We start from the raw sequence: 16059 nt of genomic DNA on the forward strand, positions 1-16059 counted from the left end.
CACAACAATAGAATGAGGACGGAGTTTGTTCCTAGCTGAAATATGTTAACACTTCAGTTCATTTGAAAACGAATGAATTTGTTTTAAAATGGTCTGTTAGGAAAAAGAAAATTGGGTTAAATGCCAAAGAATGGTAAACGCATGCTGCGAGGTGGTAACTGTAATCTAGAACGAGAAAGATAATTGCTAAGAAATGAGAGAAGACATTTTTGTCACAAACTGATGAGAGGCATCACTTTTTAGGTGGCTTCCAAAGAGGAGCCTGTGTCATAGAAACCCGCTGCATCAACACATCTCCGGGCCAAATAAGGCAGGGGCCAGCCGGCACCCCGTGGTTGGAAGGCTCCTGTGTGTGCCCCTTCTGCAAAGCCACATTAACCAAGGAAGCTGCATTTTAAGTCGTCGGCACAGGCTATGCACTCAGACATTCTCAGACTAGTCATTTTCATCTGATATGAGAAAGTTACTGGAATGATCACAATTTATTTTCATCACTCCTCCCTCACTCTCCCCCCACCAAAAAAAAAACACACACAAAAAAAAACCAAAAAACAAAAACAATGAAGAATGATTTGAACCTACCCTGTTCATGTTCAGCTCAAGGTGAACTCTAGGCCATTAATTATGTGACTATATGGAATATCTGACAGCATCAGATCTGTAGGGCTTCTCTGAACCCCACAACGGTGGTCTGACAGGTATTTCAGGTTCCGTGTATGTTTGCTCCACCCTTGGTAAAGGGCCCAGTGAACTTGCCTGATTGCTGTTTCCAGGCCAGGCATTAAGACTGCAATTGAAACTCCGTTTAAAAACTAAAGAATCATTTGTCGTTTTAACCAATCTCGCTGAGTACTATTTTCCTTGTGGATAAAATGAAGATAATCCCACCTGCCCTACTTTTTCACAAGAGTGATATTGACAGCAGTTGAGGGGGCCAGGGGTGGGGACAAAGGTTTATTTACCATAATCTTGCCCTGCTGAGAGCATTATGTGCATTCAATCCTCATCATGACCTTTCAAGACAGGTATAGAGATCCAGCTAAGGTTTAGAGAAGGTCAGCACTTTTGCCCAAGCCTGATCAAGTACGTGGCAGCGTCAAGATTTGAACTGGGGGAACCAGCAGTTAGTGTAATGGCTATGTCGCTGGACTCCCATGTAGTCGACCGCGGTTCGTGTCCCGGACCCGGTGGCTTAAAACTCACGCCGGGCGCGTGTGCGTGCGTGCCCAAGATCCCGAGAGGAGAATGGAGGAGAAGGGATTGCGGTGTGACCATCCCCCCTGGGGGGTGATTTCTCGCTTTCTGTCTCTATGTCTCTCTCTCTCTGTCTGTCTGTCTGGCGAGCGCACGAGCCCTACAGTGAAAATCTCTCCAAAAAAAAAAAGTTTTGAACTGGGATCTGGACAGTGGCTTAAGGATAGCGCAAACACTCTGTGTGGCTGACCCAAGAGGAGCAGTTCCTGTTTCATGTCCAGAGACCGCCCTGAGCATGCTAGGCAAGTGCATGTGCGGCTCTCTTGCTAATTGGAGTAATACATAAACTTAAAAAGGGTCAGGGTGGATTTGAGCTGACTTCTAAACACTAAGGTATTCCACCTTCACTATAACATACAAGAAAAAACAGCTATCGAATGTAAAGTGCTAGGCAAACACCAGATATGACTATAATTAACGCTTCCAAGCTGTGAGCCCCTATATAAAAATTACATTGTATGTATGCATATCTCCTTTATTTCCATTTTTGTTGCTTTGAGGAGCACGATGCTTTTATTCTGAGGGTTTTTAAAATTTTTTTATTATAATATACAAGGGAACATCAAAAAGTTCTCGGAAAATGGAATTAAAGTATGAATTTATTTTGGTGCAAACAATTTTGAAACCCATGCATAGTTTTTTTTTTTTCATAATATACATTTTCCATGAACATCTGAAGACCCTTTGTATGATTAGAAAACACAAAAAAAAATACAGAAAAGTCTAAATCAAAAGAAGAAAAAGTATGTTGGCAAGACAAAGACAGAAGCTCATTGGATGAGCAGCAACCCACATTTCTCTCCCCCCTCCAAAAAAAAAAAAGGAAGGCCATTATAAAATACCTTCTGCAGAAAAGGAATAAAGCATTTTTGCACCAAGCACGTAGTTAGGACTCTGAAATTTGTTTAATGTGGGTCAGGATGACATATTGACCATAGCAAGTTGTCATCGCTTTTCAGCTGTAATTAGATTCAGAGAATTTAACGAGCAGATTGCTTAGCCACAAAATGCTCAACAGAGGTAGCGTTTGGCAGATACCTTGAGACTCTAAATTTGCTAACATCCCTGAAGAAATGTTCATTTCTAGAAAATCCAGATCTAGAAGAACGATTCCAGGAGGGGAATTGTTTGCACAGTTACCATTTAGAAGGCATTTATTTGTAAAGAATGACCTCACTATTGATTCAGGCTAGTGATCATTCTGGGAGCAGAGCAAAGGTTTAGAGAATTCCTAGAATTCGGCGTTGTACCTTGGACTGCAGAGGGGCACACGAGGCAAAAAAAAATAAAAAAATGTGAGCTGAAAGCAGGAGACTGAATCTGAACATGAGATCACTCTCAGAGGAGGACATTACGGGGACCAGCAGTTAGCGTAATGGCTATGTCACTGGACTCCCATGTAGTTGACCACAGCTCGAGTCCTGGACCCGGTAGCTTAAACTCACGCCGGGCGCGCATATGTGTGTGTGTGTGTGTGTGTGTGTGTGTGCCCAAGATCCCGAGAGGAGAATGGAGAAGGGACTGCGATGTGACCATCCCCTCTGGGGGGCGATTTCTCGCTTTCTGTCTCTTTCTTTCTGGCGAGCGCACGTGCCCTATAGCTAAAAACCTCTCCAAAAAAAAAAAAAAAAAAAAAAAAAAAAAAAAAAAGAAGAAAAAGAAAGAGCACATTAGTACTAGAAACGAGTGGGAGGAATGTCTGTTACTGTGACCTCAATTCCTTGCTGGAAGAAAGACATTGAAGACATAAACCATGAGATCCCAAAAGGCAGGATGGCACTCAGGCAGCCCCTGGTAGATAACGTGCTCGGAAATGACAGCATGTCATAATGACACCAATTATCTGCCCCAACTCTGTTCCCAAACACAGGGGCCTGGGCTACCTTCAATTCCCTTCTAATGTCGACTTCATTCATACTCAGTAGCAAAAACACTCTCATATGGCTTCCCTGGACAGGCTGTCACCTACAAGCCCTTTCCCCAAATTTCAGGCCTGCAATGAACCCTCCGAAACCATGACCTTGTTACTCAAAAGTAGTCCTAGCACTTCTACCTGTCCAAAGGCATCTCCAGCCACTGAGGAAAGAGAAAGTTCCAGAGGAAAAACATGACTAGGACGGGGACACGTGTGCATGCACACACACATACACACACCCCTCACTTCCTCAAAGTGCCCCCAACGACAAGTTCAGCAATTTTCCCAAGATTTGCGCCGAGATTTCCTGAATCTCACAGGTCCTGCTTGCTATTATCTTCTAAGGACGAGCCACCTAGTTCGATTTCTGGTCAGTTATAGGCAACGTGTAGAAGGGAATGAACTGAATTTCATCTATTTCAGGAAAACCTTCCTGAGCTGTTGGTTCATACAGTTTTCCTATTTCTGAAAATCTGTGACCTGAATCATCTAGACACCTAACCAAGACTTCAATAGTATAAAGGAAAACGTATTTTGCCACCCAAATATTAGTAACCTACTGAAAGAATAGAGCCCAAGCTTCATTTTCTTAATCATGAAGGACAATAAATTCATTAAAGAAATTACAAACTCCAGAATGTCTGAAATATTAGATAATTTAAATTAATGTAATTGTATTCTATTATACAGTAGCCAAAGAGGAATTTGATCTAATATCAGTCTTATTTTCCTAAAAAAAAAGTTTTAAAAGAACTTTCCAGTTTTCATCGCTCACAGTTTTATTTATTCATTTACTTTTGAGAGATTCTTGCTATAGGGCATGTGCGCTCGCCAGAGAGACAGACCCAAAGACACAGAAAGCGAGAAATCACCTCCCCCCCCCCAGGAGATGGCCACATCACAATCCCTTCTCTTGCATTCTCCTCTTGGGATCTTGGGCACGCACACACACGCGCCTGGTGCGAGTTTAAGCCACCAGGTCCAGGATTTGAACCACAGTCAACTACATGGGAGTCCAGGGACATAGCCATTACATCTGCTGGTCCCTCTCACTTACTTTTTTTTTTTTTGGAGAGATACTTGCTATAGGGTGCGTGTGCTCGCCAGAAAGACAGAGAGACAGAAAACAGAAAGGAAGAAATCACCCCCCAGGGGGGATGGCCATGCCACAATCCCTTCTTCTCCATTCTCCTCTTGGGATCTTGGGCACGCACACACACGCGCCTGGTGCGAGTTTAAGCCACCAGGTCCAGGATTTGAACCACAGTCAACTACATGGGAGTCCAGCGACATGGCCATTACATCAACTGCTGGTCCCCATCTCACATGTATTTTTAATGAAGAATCACTAAAAAGGATCCAACATAGAGATTCATGCTGTTCAAGCAACATAAGCAAACGATAACAGCCACACCAGACTCTGATGGTTCTATCAGGAAACAAACCATCATCTCTGCCCTCATGGCTTTACCACAAAATAATCACCTGCCATCAACTATTTCACTCATTCTTAAGCTTCACACTAACAATTCTACAGCTGCCCTCCCACCTTCCACCTCATTCCAGCAATTTCTTCATTCATCAACAGGGACCATCTATTTCTCAAATGCATACTTATTCTACAGTTGTCACTGTTGTGTAGGCAGGCTTAATGTGCTACTTTTAGAGTATAGTGTGTTTAAGTAGAATGACATTAAATCACCTTCTAGTGCCAATTTTGATTCACTTATTTCCCATTCTCAGAAAAAAGTCACACATTGGTCAACCATTTCACCCAAGAAAGTAACTCAATCCTCATATTCAGTGAATTTTCTCTGAAAGGTATTCAGGGGCCGGTCAGTGGTGCAGGGGATAAGGAAGCTGGATCTCACATGGCCATCTGCACTGTTCTAGTCCTGAACCTGGCACCTTGAAAAACATACCGAAAGTCTGCGTACATGCCCAAAATCCTAGAAGGACAAATGGTGGAAAAGGGACTCTGGCATGCCATCCCCCATGGGAGGTGCTTTCTCACTTTCCCTTCCTCTGTCTCTGGTGAGGGCACATGCCCTCTAGCAAAAAAAGTTTTTAAAGGTATTTGAACATTTCCTTAGTAGTGATTTTGTTTCCTTTTAGATGATGAAAAATAACTAAATGTTTACTAAGGTCTTAACATTTTGCCTTCATTTGTGTGTACACATTATTCATATGCAAAAACAACTCAATATACTGTTAGTTTTTCCTCCAAGGAGTCATACTCTGTTTCCGATGAAGAAATTGGACTTGGACATTTGCAGCGTTGGACAGTGGCACAGAGGTAAAATGCTACGCTCTTCAAGGTTGTCCCACTTGGAAAAGTTCTGGGTTGGAATCTAGAGATAACCCCGAGTGTGCCAGGCATGCATTATCCACGTCTGGGGCAGGCTGGGGGTGGATCACGGAGCCAGCACCCTGTCAGGGTGCCCTATCTTTCTCGCTCATGAAAAAACCTTAACAACAAGAAATTGGACTTTCATTTTTGATGTATTCATTTCAGGCTTAATATTCAGAAGAAGAAAGATTATTTTTACTGAAACTTGAAGAGTAACTTTGGTATAGTATGCAGTGCTGGAAAGCCACGTGGTGACTGCAGCCCAGTCAGCCTGAAAACACGCTGGACGCATGCACACTAGCCCAGATCCTGACAGCCTAAAGGACTTGGGGAGCGAGAGGGTGGTCCTATGGACAGGGTCCCGCTCCCTCCCACGCTCCCCAAAAAAACACGCACATGCTCTATCAGGAATCTGATTTTTTATTTCCTTTGATTTCTTTATTTCAATTTCATCTGAAAGATCCGCTAAGACTACATCCTACTTTCTGTCTGATAGTAATGAAACTGCTTTTTATTTCCCAAACATACTATGTGATTCTTCTCTAAGTGTCAAATACTTATTATAGTCTTATAAATAGCCGTGTTTATATTAAACGTAATGTATGTTTGGAAGATAATTCATAAAATGCTAGTGTTGACATCTTTCCCAGGAAGAAGAGATAGCTCACTTACATTTGGGTCATTTGTACTGATACCCTGGCAAAATTAATCGAGGGGGAAAAAATTCCAAGCGGCTGTTCCATTGATTTCAATTACAGAATGCCAGCTGGTTTCAGCACGTCCCTATTTAAATGAATACTAATTTCAAGCTTTTCAAACAGACCTCACTTGATTAAGGAAAGCCAGGAATAGAACATGAGCAGTTGTCCAGTATCAAATGCAGTCTCTGTGCCTGACGCTTACAACTGACTCAGGAGATTCGGTGTCTCAAGGAGAATGATTTGGTCTCTTATTCTCAGCTATATAATCTTCCAGATTAAATTGCACCAGAAATAATCTGCATACTCCCCACAGAGAGTAAATAACCAAACAGACAGATCTCTGTCTCTTTCCTTTTCTACTTTCACACTCCTCTCCCCATGTGATGATCTAAACCCTGCAGGCCAGCTAGCCCCACTATCATCCTGCAATTCCAAGTATTACATAACCCAGCCCACTGTCATTGCCAATTCAAAATATCCTTAAAAAGTGACAAAAACCACTCTGAAATCAATGTGATGTAAGGTTAAACCTCCTACTAATCACTCTGGGGAATTCAGCGATACGTCTGAAACTCTTTCAACTCTTGGCCCAATGGATTCATCGTTCACTTTAAAATATACTATATATCATCAAGAAAAAGAGCTCTGGTCTAAGTATCTGCAGGTTCCCTGGGATGGAGGGGATTTCACTAAAATAGATTTTTCTTTTTCACAAGATTTCAACGTTTGCAGAATTAGCTCTGATATATTTCTGCATAATTACAAACACATTTTTTCATTCCATATACATTTCTAAAGATATTGCTCAAAGAAACAACAAATGCAAACCTTGTTAACAGGAAAAAAAATAAATAAATAAAACCAAACATCTGTCAAGTAAATACCACAGGTACCTGAAAGGAGCCTAAAAACACAAATACCATGGAAAATATTGTTAAGAATTGAAAAATGTAAAAATGTGTGTTTACAAAAAAAAGGGGTAAAGTTCAAAATTTGATCCAAATAGATATGGGATCAAAACTGCATCCACAATCAGTACAAGGTAGAAACAGTGACAGTATAATATTTGCTGTTGCGATAACTGGGCAGAATTCTAGGGAGAAAACCTCATATTTAACCAGGACAAATAGTGTGAATAAACAACTTAGAGGTAAACACTGTAAACTACCCCAGCCCTAGAAAGAAAACAGGAGGATATTGTCTTAATGACCTTGGACATAGAGGTCCTTTTCAACTGATTCAAATCCAAAAACCGTAAAAGAAAATAGTGATCTATTTGACTACATAAAAATAAACCTTCTATGACAGAAGCTACTACATGCAAGTCAAAAAACTAATGATAAGGCCAGATAAAACATTTGCAATTCATTTTACGAATGAAGGGCTTACTTTCCTAATATAAAAGAGCTGCTTTAAACTGAAAAGAAAACCCCCAACAGAAAAACCTTACAAGAGAAAAACAATGAAAAATGAGGTACCGTTTTTCAGTCATTTAAAAAATAAATCTGAAAGTTTGATAACACCAAGTAAAACATACTCTTAAGCATTACCATTAGGAATGTAAATTACTAAGATCTTTATGTGGGGCAATTTGGCAACATCTACCAAAATTAGTAACGATTACTCCTCTAACAGTTCTACCTCCGTGGATATATTTCCAAGAACTCTGTGGATGTGACCATAATACAATGTTATTCGCTACAGAATTGTCTACTGGAAACCTACATTCCATCAACAAAAGATTAAATAAATAAATTACAGGACCTCCATATAGCAGAATACCAGACAGCTGTTAAAGACAAAGTGGGGACCAGCAGATGGCATAATGGTTACATCTCTGGACTCCCATGTAGTCCACTGTGGTTCGAGTCCCAAAGCCAGCGGCTTGGAACGCACACCAGGCCCTGTGTGTGTGAGTCCAAAATCCCGAGAGGAGAACAGACAAGAAGGGATTGTGCACGGCCATCCCTCTGGGGGTTCAGTTCTCACTTTCTGCCTCTGTCTCTCTGGTGAACTCACACGCCCAACAGCAAAAACCTCTTAAAAAGAGAAACAGAGAGAGAGAGACAAAGTGGAAGAGCCCAGGTACTAGCATTTTAAAAATCTCCAATAATGCTAAGTGGGAAGAAGGGGCATAACATTGCCCGCAGTATGCTACCTTTGGTGTAAAAAAAGAGAAGACTCTCAAGATTTGCTAGTATGTGCCCCCAAAACCACATATACATGCAAATAACATCAGGTGTATGGTTGTATGTTTGTCTAGGATGGTTGGGAAGCAGGCAGAGGGAGAATAGGACTGGAAGAGAGACTTGGATTTTTTTAGTTTCTTGATTTTTTTTTTTAAGGGATGTGCATATTAGCTAATCAAAAATTAAACTGCCAGTAAGAGCTTTACCTCTTCGAAGCCTAGAAGGTGATTATATTCACTTGATTTCTGATTATACGGCTCTTTAATAACACATTTTCTAAAACTGTATGTTGTGCTAACTTTTTAAATTAATTTGGTTTGGGTGGAATTCATTATTGAAAGAGTAAGGTACAGGACCAACAGATGGTGTAATGGCTATATCACTGGATCGCACGTAGTCGACCGTGGTTCGAGTCCTGGACTCGTGGCTTAAACTCACGCCAGGTGCATGTGTGTGCGTGTTCAAGATCCTGAGAGGAGACTTGAAGAGAAGGGATTGCGGTGTGGCCATCCCCTACTGGGGGGCAATTTCTCGCTGTCTTTCTGGTGAGTGCACAAAAACCTCTCCAAAAAAGAAAAAAAAAAAAAAAAAAAAAAAAAAAAAAAAAAAAAAAAAAAGGAAAAGAAAAAGGAGTAAAGTACAAAAAGTATCTTAATTGTATACTTGACTTTTCTTAGTCAAGGTATGCTTTCTTTGTACAATTCTGTCCTTACACTTCAGGTTCAAAATCATTCCATTTTGCTTAAAAATATGTGAGAGATTCACTAATCAAAGGACCTAACCTTGTCACTGAAGAATTTTAATCAACTTGAAGCTTTTATAAGCAGATAAGCATGTTAAACTTTTACATTCTTTATCACGTGCACAAAGTTTGAAGAAGTTAATTAACCATCTGCATTTCTCATCTATTTTTCCTTCTTCTAAAGTGGAATATACAATCCTACTTTTATCCTAGGATTAAAAATCATTCCTTCAAGTGGTAAAATGTTTTCAATACATGCAAGAATATTTTCCTGCCTATATAAAATGCTCACCAAAGTAATTCATATTTCTTCTAGAGACCTTTTGAAGCTTTACTTTTACATACAAGGACTTGGGGCGGGGGGAGGCATAATAAAGATTTTTCTTCCAGTTCATCCTGAGCACAGTTTAAACGGCAAGAACTCCCTTTTACAAATCTCACTCCTCCAACTTATTCCTTTCATATCTAACCCACCTCACAGGTAGCTTTTGAAACACGTCACGTAATTATTAAACAATTGTATAATATGTTGTCTCATGTTTGTCTGGTAGAATGCAAGAAGAGGCGCCAAAGCTCTCCTGTTCACCCCAGAATATTCCCTGTACCCCAAGACAGTGAAACAAAGTACTTCATACAGAGCAGATTCTCAAAATATTTTTGTTGAACAAAGCCTTAGTGTCTTCCTAACATTTTTCCATTTATCAGAATTACAAGCTTCTAAAGGTCAGAGACCATTTCAAAAGAGTTGGTTAGGTGTAGATAACACGGTACGAAACCCAATTATACACCGAAGTCATCTATCACTAATGAAGCAATCACACGTCCGTGGCCGTGCATATAGTGACAGACCCAGCAATTCAACACCTTTGCATCAATACAACCGAATAGGCTTCTTTTAAAATGTTAAAATTTTCAAAATATGTTTTGCACCAATAATTCTGACAACTAATACTTCTTACACTTTACTGAGAAATATCAACTAGAGCAAAGAGGTGCTACCCACCCCCAGGGTAGGTGCTATATCACACAGTTCACCTCCAATAAGCAGTACTTTCAAAAACACCAGCCAAATTGATCTAGGATTGGATATCAAAAATATTTACAGTCTGTACAAGTGGAAAGAATATCTACCATGCAAAACTGTTTAATTTTCCTGGGTTATTATCATGACAACTTCCTTAACCCGATAAGATAACAGATTTTTTTTTTTTTACAAATGTAATCACGTATTTATTTTATGGTTTGCACAAAATGTACCTTTAGTACATCCAGATTTTCATAACCCGTCAAACAGTTTTTCAGTATGTGTTATGGCAAGATATTCTAGAACTGCCAAGAAAAGTAAATTCACAGAGCTGCCTGCAATTCACTAACTATACAAATTAGCATAAGCAGAGCCTCATTTTAGAAGGAATGGCTTTTACAAGTTACACAGAGAAATAATGTGCTTTTGCATTTAGATCATTAAAAACTGTCCATGGAGTGTATGGTTTCATCCTAAATATTAAACATAGCCCAAATAACTCAACGCAGTTGCTAGCCTATTTCAGGTGGAACTTTTTAATGAAACATTTGGTTCTGATCTTCAAACTAACTAGGAAAACTAGCTAACAAGTACCTATTTTTATGGCCATTTTTTTCCTACTTTAAAAAAAAATGCGTATCAAATAAAACCTCTCAACACTTGTCAGCTCTCCTGTGAACATACCATATAAATGGACTGGCACCGGCTGCCAGGCAAAACGAAAGGCCAAATTACTCTCTCCCCAACGCTGTGAAGTTCAGAGAGAAATCTGTCCTAGACCCAAACCATACAGACAGCATCCAACGAGCCATTTCACAAGGACTAAAGAGTGGATACAGTGATCCCCATCCCCTTGCACAGTAGCAAAGAGCTTATTTTTCTTCTTCACAACACAATTTAAAATACCTCTGGCTGATTGGTTGTTCACTGCACAAAACAAAGGTATTTCCAAAGATGGAATTTGCATGAGCTCTATTAATTCCCAAACGCCAAATAGCACCCAAAAAGGCCACTGCAGACTTACCTTCTTTCCAATGTATCTGCGGTGGAGTCAGCTGAAGTGTCCTCAGTACCATGGATAAATTCATATCAGACATGAATTACAATCCCTGGGTATAGGATTCTGCAAAACACCGAACTGTTTATAACCACCTTGAGAAGATCATCGTCTTACAGACCCTAACACACTGTGGGCCTGCTAGGGGAGTTTATAAATGCGGCTGCTTAAAACGCTGGACCTGCGTTTGCCCCTACCTCCCAACAGGTGAAAAAAGGTTGAAAGGGTTGTTATTACCAACCTGCTTATTAGGGGCAGGAGAGTGTGGGGGTTGGGGAAAAAAGCAGGGGCAGGGGTGGGGATGAAAACTAAGGGAAGTCTAAAGAGAAATTAGGAGTCGCCCGCACTGCCTCTGACCACTACCAACCTATTTGTACCCTTTTCCTTAAACGCGAAATGAGCAGACTCATCCTTCACCGCGCTACTTGTCTTGTCCCAACACATCTGTGTCATGAAAACCAGCTGACTGCCCATGCTCGACCCCTGAGAGTGGCCTTCATTGCCTCCTTCCATCTCCAAGTGCTTTCGACGCTGCCTCTTTAACAACTTGCAGGTGGGTCCGATTCTTTCCATCCCTGCAACGGCCACCTGATTCGGGCCATCTGTTCTCTTTTCTGGATTTTTCGACAACCTCCTAAATTATTTCCCTACCTCCCGTTCTCCCTCCCAATTCACTTTCTTTTTTTAAACACCAACATCCCTTTTGGGGGTTCACACTGATTGTATCGTTTTCAAACGTAAATATCTGACTTAAGAGCCATGATGGTTTTTTCCCATCTTGTTTGGACCTCGGTTTAGCTCCCTCGGTTCACCTCAGGCCTTTCTGTGCACAACACTAAAATGTTCGACGTTTTTGCTGCCAGACAACAGTGTCTAGATCTAACCTGGAAACTCTGTATTTGTCCTTTTCACCCTGGGGGAATACGGTCCTCTCCACTGGCCCACCTGGCACCACCTCCTCATCCTTCCAGAACTTTCGCTCACCCCAGTGTGGATGAGCTCCTACTGCATCCTGTGCCTGCCTTCATCACAGCACTTGGGCTGAAAGGGCTGCTCCCTGTCATGGACTGCAAGCACCTGTGGGCTGGGTTCACTGCTCACCCCTTGCTAGCCCTGGCACATAGTGGGACTTTGTCAACAGAAGTTAAATGAACAATCTAGGTACAATATCCAGGACAGACTCTGACTAAGACATTTCATGTAACCCGTGGCTAACCACGTGAAGTTTTCCAACGGTTTTAACTTCTTATGATGGGATTGGGATTGAGGTGTCACAAACATACCAGATTATAATAATCACCTGAGGGCCAGCCCAAGGCCTGGTGGTTAAGGCAGCTGGATCTCATATGGCCAACCACATGATTCAAGTTCCAAACTGGGGGCTTGAAAAACACACTAGGCATATGTGCATGCGTGCTCAAATTCCTGAGAGGAGAATGGAGGAGAGGGGATTGTGGTATGGCCATCCCCCGCCCCCCCGCCCCCGGGAGGTGCTTTCTTACTTGTCTTCCTTCTCTGTCATACCCTCTGGAAAAAAAAAAAAAAAAAAAGGAGGGGGGAAGAAAAAGAAAAAAAACTACTTGCAGGTGGGTCCGATTCTTTCCATCCCTGCAACGGCCACCTGATTCGGGCCATCTGTTCTCTTTTCTGGATTTTTCGACAACCTCCTAAATTATTTCCCTACCTCCCGTTCTCCCTCCCAATTCACTTTCTTTTTTTAAACACCAACATCCCTTTTGGGGGTTCACACTGATTGTATCGTTTTCAAACGTAAATATCTGACTTAAGAGCCATGATGGTTTTTTCCCATCTTGTTTGGACCTCGGTTTAGCTCCCTCGGTTCACCTCAGGCCTTTCTGTGCACAACACTAAAATGTTCGACGTTTTTGCTGCCAGACAACAGTGTCTAGATCTAACCTGGAAACTCTGTATTTGTCCTTTTCACCCTGGGGGAATACGGTCCTCTCCACTGGCCCACCTGGCACCACCTCCTCATCCTTCCAGAACTTTCGCTCACCCCAGTGTGGATGAGCTCCTACTGCATCCTGTGCCTGCCTTCATCACAGCACTTGGGCTGAAAGGGCTGCTCCCTGTCATGGACTGCAAGCACCTGTGGGCTGGGTTCACTGCTCACCCCTTGCTAGCCCTGGCACATAGTGGGACTTTGTCAACAGAAGTTAAATGAACAATCTAGGTACAATATCCAGGACAGACTCTGACTAAGACATTTCATGTAACCCGTGGCTAACCACGTGAAGTTTTCCAACGGTTTTAACTTCTTATGATGGGATTGGGATTGAGGTGTCACAAACATACCAGATTATAATAATCACCTGAGGGCCAGCCCAAGGCCTGGTGGTTAAGGCAGCTGGATCTCATATGGCCAACCACATGATTCAAGTTCCAAACTGGGGGCTTGAAAAACACACTAGGCATATGTGCATGCGTGCTCAAATTCCTGAGAGGAGAATGGAGGAGAGGGGATTGTGGTATGGCCATCCCCCGCCCCCCCGCCCCCGGGAGGTGCTTTCTTACTTGTCTTCCTTCTCTGTCATACCCTCTGGCAAAAAAAAAAAAAAAAAAGGAGGGGGGAAGAGAAATCACAAAGACTTACCTGAGCTACTTGTCAAAACAAGCGAGTCCTTTCATAACTGGTGAAAATGTTTGAATTTGAGGAGAACTGGTGGTCAGGACCAGGAGCAGGAGCAGGACTTGCTTTTCACTGTGTACTCCTCTGATTTTCCTAAAAGAGAAAAAAGAAACACATATGAAATAAAGATATTTACTTTATATTATTTATATAGCCATGTATTTCTAGAAGACTATATAACCAGCCAGTACCACTGATCACGTTCAGCAAAATGAACTGGGATATTGGGAGGACAAAGTTGGGAAAGAGACCTTTTGCTTTTTTACTGTGTCCCAGGTTTCTCTATTGAAGATCAAATTAATGAGTGTTGTAGGGATAAAACTCTAGAGCATCATTTAACTTCAACTTGCCTCCAGCCAGTTTCCCCAAAGTTCCCTACCGCCACCCTTTGTGTCCCCAATGCCTTCCCTAGTAAATGAAAACCTTCATCTCCAAAGCCCTGGTATATACTCCAGGTGGGAAAAAAACTTTTTAATGATACTCCTCTAAGCCTTTGGAATTTCCAATCATGTTGAATGTATGCCCTGATGACAACATTTAAAAAATTAACCAAAATATAGATGTTCAGGGTCCTCCTTTGAGATTCTGATTCATAAAGCTAGAGGTATACCTAAATCTGTATTTTTTAAAAACTTTCTGGGTAACCCCTAAGATCAGGCAAGTTGGGCAACAGTGTTAAGGCTGGACTCGACCCGAGGTGTCATCTAATCCAGTAATTCCCAAACCTGGACATTATCTCTGATTCAATCAGATATCCAGGGAAGGGACCTGGGAAACCAGAATTGGAAGAAGTATCTCAGATAATGCTCATGTAGACGCTGGCTTACAGCTTGCACCAAGAACACTGACCTAGTACAATCAGTCACCCAACAGTATATGAATTTTTTTTCAATCTTGTATGCACTGAGAGTCTCTGTTGTTATGGTAACCAGCCTGGACAAGAGCCCCAGGACTCTCTTCCTCCTGTTATTCAGACTCTTCGACTATCGCTTCCTATACTGTGAAGAGCTGACCTATACAGTTAACAGGATATTGTGGACATGATGAACTGTGATTTCCAAAGCAAGGTTGTAATAGATACTGTGGATTCTGGGATTGTCCACTGTGGAGAAGCCAGCTGCCCTGTTGTAAGGACACTGAAGAAACCACATGGAACAAAACTGCATCCTCCTGCCAACAGCCAGCACTGTGAACAAACCACCAGCTTTGTGAACAAACCATCCTGAACATGGATTGTTAACCCCAGTCAAGCCTTCAAATGATGGCAGCCCTCACTGGCATCCTGACTGCACCTCAGAAGAGAACCTGAGATGGAACCACCAAGCTAAGGCACTCCTCAACTCCTGGCCATCTGAAACTGTGTGAGGAAATACATGTTTACTGTTGTTTTAAACTGCTAAGGGTTTCCTGGAGGTGAAGTGGGAATTTTGTTACACAGCCTTAGACAACTTATTGCCATAGTGTACTTCTTACTAATGGTTCCATTTCTATTTCACTTTTAGATCCCAACTGACAAAATTTGGTCATCCTTTCCCCAAGCTTGCAACTAAGGTATTGTAATATATCTGCTGTTTCATAGACTGAGTATTAGTTCAGAGGTCATCAAGGGACTTTCTGACTTGGGCAGTGCCACCTCACAAATACATACACTTGTCAGTTCTGTATCCTTTGGTTCTCTGAGGTTTGGCTTCTTGGATGGGGAGAAACCAAGTGAGTTTCTCCGAAGTGATGAACTGTCATGCACTTGTCTACTGGAAGCCCAGTGCTGGCATTCTCTGTGTCCATTGAATACTCTCTCTGACACGTCTCTAGAGACAGACAGCAGGAAGACTATAAATGCACTTTAACTTGGGATGTGGGATCTGTTCATTATACACTGCTAAATTCTGGACTGCAACCTGAAAAGATCGGTTTCTCTTCTCACAGGGGAAATGTGCACTCGAGTCTCATCCGGCAAGTTGTATGTGTGCAGCCTCACCAGTACGAGAGAGAGGATTTCATATACAATTACCTTCCAAGCCCAAGGAGGACTCCAAGTCCTTGGAAGGAATCCAGCCCCTCTCTGTCCTTGATGTCGTCTGCAAAGTCAGGATGGCAGGAATCGCATTAGACTTCACTGCCGAGTTATCTATCGGCCAAAGTCTTAAAAGAAGTATGTACATTTGCCTCATGCCAGC

This window comes from Tupaia chinensis, unplaced genomic scaffold (genome assembly GCF_000334495.1).
Source record: "Tupaia chinensis unplaced genomic scaffold, TupChi_1.0 Scaffold000089_1, whole genome shotgun sequence".
Classification (NCBI taxonomy): Eukaryota; Metazoa; Chordata; class Mammalia; order Scandentia; family Tupaiidae; genus Tupaia; species Tupaia belangeri.